We start from the raw sequence: 7,794 nt of genomic DNA, 5'->3' as shown, positions 1-7,794 counted from the left end.
TGGCTCACTGTACCACCCCCCCCCACCCCTCGCCCCCCCTGGCTCACTGTACCACCCACGCCTAGCCCCTCGCCCCCCCTGGCACACTGTACCACCCACGCCTAGCCCCTCGCCCCCCCTGGCACACTGTACAAATCAAAGGCACGGCCATGGGAAAGAGATTTGCACCATGTTATGCAAACATTTACATGAGCATATGGGAACAGACAGCACTAGAAAAATGCAGACTTAAACCGACACATTACTATAGATTGCTGGATGATATATGTGGAATATGGGAACATAGCCAAGAAGAATTCCAGGAATTTATTGATGTTTTAAATAGCCATCATAGATCCATAACGATAAAATATGTGACACACACAGAAAGGATTGACTTTCTTGATGTAACAATCTTCAAGGGCCCAAACTTTAACACAAACGGGAAACTAGACGTAAAAGTATTCTTTAAAGAAACGGACACTCACGCCCTATTACACAAAACGTCAACGTTTCCTCCGGAAAGCCCAAAATACCTTCTTAGAAATAAGAGTGCGGGATCCAGGCCCCAAATTGGCCCTGATAACCAGTTATTCAACACAGAGCACACTAGCCAACAACAGAATAAAAAGGAATTTTGAGAACCGAACGGACGATCTTCTAAAAGATTATAAAATTATATCGGCCTACAGAAAAAATAATAACCTTAAAGATTATCTAGTACACAGCAAGCTAAAAGAAATCAACACACCAGCACGCCAGGGACCAGAATACTTCAAACCCACACAATTAGTAAAAAATAGAACCACAAAACGCGTCTTAGAGATTAAACAACAAATAACAGCCAGAACCAGCAACTGCATTTACTTAATCACATGTGAAAAATGTGGTTTACAATATGTCGGAGAAACGGGTATAACAATAGTTACTAGGCTGGGACGACACAGATACAATATTAACAATGCCAAAAAGACAACCACAAGATTTGTGCAACATTTCATGGCTCACGGCATTGAAGCTCTAAAATGCGCTGGACTTCAACACAATCCTAACTGGACAGTAGGACTAAGACGTTTTAATAAAAAACAGTGGATTAAGAACCTTAACACGGATTTTCCTGGAGGCTTAAACATGCCTAAAATCAGATCTTGAACACAACAAAACTTAAACTTAGAAATCTAAAAGTGATTGGATCAGACTTCCTTCGGATACATGGCGAATGCATTTATTCCTTGCACTGTGCCTGCGGTCGCAACATGTGTAGGCAGAGTGCACTGAAGTTGTTTAATTCCCCCCCCCACACCCCTCGCCCCCCCTGGCACACTCTAAATATTTTGAAAATGGACGAAATGTATAACTGAAGTGGTTAATGTATGTTTTGTAATAATAATAATCAAAATCTACAAAGTGACTAAAGTTTTTTTCAAATAATTGTAGTGGAGCAAAAGTACAATATTTGTATATAAGTATATACAAATATAAGTAAAAGTATACTGAAAATGTGAAATACTCCAGTAAAGTATAAAAGTACCTCAAAATTCTATTATTTCAGTAGGCACTAAATATACTTATTACTTTCAACCACTGCCTCATGCCATGCCAATCCATCCATGGCTAACCAACCCAGAACCCTTCCTTCCTTCCTACTCTTACAGATGCAATGTTCAGAGTGAATAATTCACATCTGGCATTTTGAAACATTCATGCGGTTATTATGCCTCCCTCTTGTTGTGTGTGTGTGTGTGTGTGTGTGTGTGTGTGTGTGTGTGTGTGTGTGTGTGTGTGTGTGTGAATGCTCATAACCAGTACAGCACAGCACAGTACAGTATATTGATACCAGCAGAAAGTGATGAGCTGCAAACTGTAACATGTGTGCTTTGTGGAGAATGATGTGATTCGTCTTTTTTTATCAATCATGTTCCATTCCTGTTTGTCACTCTAGCTCTCTCTCCCTCTGTCCATATCTCTCTCTCTCTATTCCTCTCTCTCACTGCATGTCTATCTCTCTCTCTCTCTATTCCTCTCTCTCTCTCTATTCCTCTCTCTCTCCCTCTGTCTATCTCTCTCGCCCTCTGTCTATATCTCTCTCTCTATATCTCTCTCTATTCCTCTCTCTCACTGCATCTCTCTCTCTCTCTCTCTCTCTCTCTCTCTCTCTCTCTCTCTCTCTAAATGATTGCCCTACTTCATCATACAAGTGTCACATTGCGAGACATGTTACGAGTTTGTATATCTGCCATTTTCACTGTTTTACTTTATAAAAAAAATAACAGGCCTAATAAAAACAGAACGCTGTTGGACACATACTGTACGTGGCAGAGGCAATATACAGTATATATATATATATATATATATATATATATATATATATATATATATATATATATATATAATAACTTCCACTATATAGTTAATGGCCTCATGAGGGTTTGCTGCCTTCTGGAATTGACTCGCCGATCTCATAGGCTCCGAAGCTCAGATTCCTGGGGCGCGCACATGTGTGTGTGTGTGTGTGTGTGTGTGTGCGTGCGTGCGTGCGTGCGTGCGTGCGTGCGTGTGTGGGGCCTCAGCGGTCCATCACTGGCCTCTGTGTCCTCCATCCTCCCACCGTGACATAACCCATTCTGACCTGAGATCAGATTCTAAAAATGTCTTCTACATCCTGACAGTTTTCCATTCTGACCTGAGACCAGATTCTAAAAATGTCTTCTACATCCTGACAGTTTTCATTCTGACCTGAGATCAGATTCTAAAAAATGTCTTCTATGTCAGTCGCTCTTCGATTTTTCAAAAAAAATAGCAGACCTACAAGCTCGTAGCGCGCCACTCGGTGGCGCGCTATGAGCTTGTAGATCTTCTATTTTTCAATAGCTATAAAGCACAACCTAATGCTAACACCAAAAGGGGTTCCCGCCCAGAATGACATAATGAACATATTGGTTTTGCTCAGAGACAGAGATATTTCACCTGCATGCCTTCCCTCCAGAGACAGAGGGATGTACAGTACACGGATTCCGCCCCACAGGCAGAGACCACATTATATCGGCTAATAAGATAAAGTCAACATGGTGAAACGCAGCGCAGTCATATTGAGATGTATAGTGTTTGTTACTCCACTGTAACGGTACGGGCCTACATGGCACATGGGTCTGGTCCACAATATTCGCTATACACCACCAAGATACCCATGTACCTGTCTAGATACTTCCTTAATGTCAACAAAGTCCACACCCACAACACCAGAGGGAGCTCAACTAACCATGTATACAACCCAGATTCGGCACAAACAAGGGACTAAATTATTTTCGCTCCTATGCCACCAAAAATGTGGAACGCCCTACCAACAGCCATTAAGACATGTGAATCCCTTGACTCCTTCAAAACCACTCTCAAAGGGCACCTATACGGATGGCTGCAATTCCCCTGTAAAATCTGAATTCAAATAAACTATAAAGTAATGCAGATGTTTAACAATAATGTATAACTCTTCAGAGCGTAAAATGCAATAAGGGTCCATTTGGTTTCATTTTACGCTCTCACCAATTCTCCCTCATGTAGCTGGGGACCACCTGGAACCCCCTCAGGGACCGCTGGTGGTCCCCGGACCACTGGTTGAGAACCACATACTGGTCTCTATATACAACGGATTGAGTATTATGTGTAATTGTGATATCGTTGATTCAGCTTAGCTCTTAACCCATTCTGACCTGAGATCAGATTCATACGAGGTTTCCACTGGACACACACTGATCTGATTAACCCATTCTGACCTGAGATCAGATTCTAAAAAAATGTCAGTCGTTCTTCGATTTTTCAAAAATAGCAGACCTACAAGCTCGTAGCGCGCCACTCGATGGCGCGCTATGAGCTTGTAGATCTGCTATTTTTCAATAGCTAAAGCACAACATGATGCTAACACCAAAATGGGTTCAGAATGGGTTAAGGGGGTTTGCTTATCTAACGAGGCCATTTTGTGCAACGTCTATGCAGGGAGAACCATGACTTATAAGCTGGGAAACATTACATCATCTTGCTATTAGGGCTATAAAGGTTAACCCATTCTGAACGGGAACCCATTTTCCGTGTTAGCATCATGTTATGCTTTAGCTATTGAAAAATAGCAGATCTACAAGCACATAGCGCGCCACCGAGTGGCGCGCTACGAGCTTGTAGGTCTGCTATTTTTGAAAAATCGAAGAACGACTGACATTTTTTTAGAATCTGATCTCAGGTCAGAATGGGTTAATCAGATCAGTGTGTGTCCAGTGGAAACCTCGTATGAATCTGATCTCAGGTTAGAATGGGTTAATACTGAAGTCATGATGTAATGATAATGACAAGAGGGGGAGAAAAACAACTCCTGGCACATTATGCCTGGAGGCTTTTAGCTGTTGGCAAAGATGTGTCTCCAGATACACAATACTGGACTGACTTAACCCATTTAGACCTGACACTACACATTCTACTAAATGTCTTCTAAATCCTAACAGGTTTCTGAAAAACCTATATGTTTCTATAGGTCAGTGGTTCTCATGTCAGGGACCTGTATTTGGCTGCGGCATCTGAAAATATGTTGTTCCAGGCACCTCCCATGCAGAAGCAAAGATTTTAGTTAAAAAAACGTTCGCTCTGAAAGAAGATAATATTTAAAGATGTGCACCACATTTTCACGATTTTTCCAAAAATAGCAGATCTACAAAGCTCGTAGCGCGGCACTCGGTGCCGCGCTACGAGCTTGTAGATCTGCTATTTTCCAACAGCTAAAGTATAACGTAATGCTTTAAAACACCAAAAGGTTTTTTTTCCTGTCCTGACTGGATTAACTTCATCCTTCATGGATCTTGAGCCAACGTATTCATGGTAAACAGCTAAAGTCTGGGAGGCTTTTCTTATTCATCAAAGGGTTCACCTAAAAATACCCCCCTGGAAAAAAAGCACCAACACCAACAAAAAAAACATATTATTTCTCTTGTCCGTTTTGAATGAGGCTTGAATATGATATGACTGCCTCGGGGATAATATGACTCATGGTAATCCAGCGACCTCATTGTGAAGTTACCGCAATGGTGGAAGAAAGTATACTCAAATGTTTTACTAAAGTAAAAGTATCGATATGGTCTGTAATGGTATTGAAATAGGCCTATCGATATATAAAAGTCTGTAATTCAAAATGTGTACTTGAGTAAAAGTACAAAGGTTTTTGGCATAAAAATGTACTTAAAGTACCAAAAGTAGTAAAGTATACTCCAGTGGCGTATGCAGGAATTAATTATTACCTTTGCCTGGGAAAATCTGCCTGGGCACACTGCGCGCACACAACATTTTGGCATTAATGAACCCATTAATACTCGTTTTTTTAAATTAATTAATACACATTTCTGCCAGGTCAGGTGTAATGTCAGGCTGCTGCAAGACACTTCATCCCATCACATTCCCAAATGTAAACTCGTCTTCAATGTCTGCGTTTACACAATGTAATGGCTGTGTTTACACAATGTCTGCGTTTACACAATGTAATGGCTGTGTTTACACAATGTCTGTGTTTACACAATGTAATGGCTGTGTTTACACAATGTCTGTGTTTACACAATGTAATGGCTGTGTTTACACAATGTCTGTGTTTACACAATGTTTTTGTTTACACAATGTAATGGCTGTGTTTACACAATGTATGTGTTTACACAATGTAATGGCTGTGTTTACACAATGGTTTTTTTACACAATGTAATGGATGTGTTCACACAATGTTTGTGTTCACACAATGTAATGGCTGTGTTTACACAATGTCTGTGTTTACACAATGTCTGTGTTTACACAATGTCTGTGTTTACACAATATAATGGCTGTGTTTACACAATGTTTGTGTATTTCCAATGGCACTCAATGTTTGTGTTTACACAACCCCTCAGAGCTGGCCATAGGAGTACTCCTCAACAACCACAAAACAACAACATTCACTGTCCACTCTCCACAACAGCCTACTAGTATTGAAGACTGCAGAGTGTACAACAACAGCTAGTTTCTTTCAACTCACTTCCAAATTACAAATTAGCCAGATAGCACCCCAGCAGCAGCAGACAACATGAGCACAATCAATGAAAATCCATTCAGCAAAAATTACAATTAAATCCCGACCTTTTGATGTCTTCAATCACGTAGTAATCCATAATCAAGGGTGGCCGGACGCTGTTGTGGAGTTGTTGCTCAGTAGAGCTGAAGTCCTCAGGATACAACTGTGCTAAAGTAGCTCCTCTAGGGACTGCATGCCGACTTCCTTTCTTTACAAAAAAACTTTGCACTAGAGATGTTTGACATTGTTGAGGCTAACATTTAGGATACTCTCAGAGAGGCTTCTCGTTTATATTTAATCATTAACAAAGACAGAGGTTTCTGGAGTGAAGACAAACTAATCTGCCACATATTCTACAAGCATGCAAGCACATGGTGACAGGCCTCAGGCAGGCATGACCAATCAATCTACGATGCAGGTACAGATGGACAAACTAGGCAGTGCCAGTGGCTAAGGATCCAAATAGGAAAAGATGAATAATAATAATAATAATAATACACCCACTGCCATATTTTGCTAAATTGAATGCAGGGATTACATCCACATTATGTTATGCAATGACGCTACTGTCATCATAGGCTATTATAATAAAAATAATACAATACTTTTTTTTAGGTAGGACCAGGTGTGGATACGCCCCTGAAGTACTCGTTTTCTCTCATTTAGAGTGTTCAAATGTATAAAATATCTTCTGAAAATAGTAGATCCACAGGCATATAGATCTACAAGCTCATAGCACGCCACCGAGTGGCACGCTACGAGCTTGTAGGGTCTGCTATTTTTTTAATCATGAACATGTGGTGCAAAGCTTTGAATATACTCTTTCAGAGCGAACGTTTTTAACTCAAATCTTTGCTTCTGGGGAGGTGGTCCCTGAAACAACACATTTTCAGATGGGGGGGGGGGGTCAGTGGCCAATTTCATATATTTTTTGGGGTCCTTGACATGAAATATTGAGAACCACTGATATAGAAACATGAGGTTTTTCAGAAAAAAATACATTTTTGAAATTTTGAGGTCAGGCCTAAATGGGTTAAGGAAACACCTGGTATAGTTTGGACGAGACACAAAGCCGACTTCCAATGGGCGGGCGGGAGGTGAGAGAGCGGACCAATTAGCTGCCTCTCGCTGCAGCCGTGCGAGAGATCAGGCTGCAGTTTTGTGTTGCTGTCAGACCAGCGGTTACACATCCGTGTACTTCCTGTCAGTTCGTCGACCTGCTGCTCTCCTCTCACACTGCTCATCTTCTCAACACTAAAACAAATACTGTCTGAGATAATTATACAAACCTACAGGCTTAATACACAATAACACGAATAAACAAACACGTCGTTCACATGAGAAACAAAAGCACACACACACACACACACACACACACACACACACACACACACACACACACACACACACACACACACACACACACACACACACACACACAGCCTGTGGAGGACGCACAGGTCAGATATGTTGTGCGAGGCTCATTTATATCAGCCACTTTAAACATATTCATGTCAAGGACCTCTAATATTTACAAGCAATATTTGGCGCTTATAGCTGTGAGGGAGTATGAGTTGACTTTTATAGAGACTATAACTTAAGTCGGCCCTATAGGACCTTTACAGAACCCAGTGTTATGGTACGGCCTCAGCTGCCTGAGTCAGTCAGTCAGTCAGTCAGTCAGTCAGTCAGTCAGTCAGTCAGTCAGTCAGTCAGTCAGTCAGTCACAGCATAGACAGTACATT

The sequence above is a fragment of the Protomyctophum bolini genome, assembly GCF_963924005.1.
Source record: "Protomyctophum bolini genome assembly, chromosome: 3".
Taxonomy (NCBI): domain Eukaryota; kingdom Metazoa; phylum Chordata; class Actinopteri; order Myctophiformes; family Myctophidae; genus Protomyctophum; species Protomyctophum bolini.
This window is presented reverse-complemented; position numbering follows the sequence as displayed.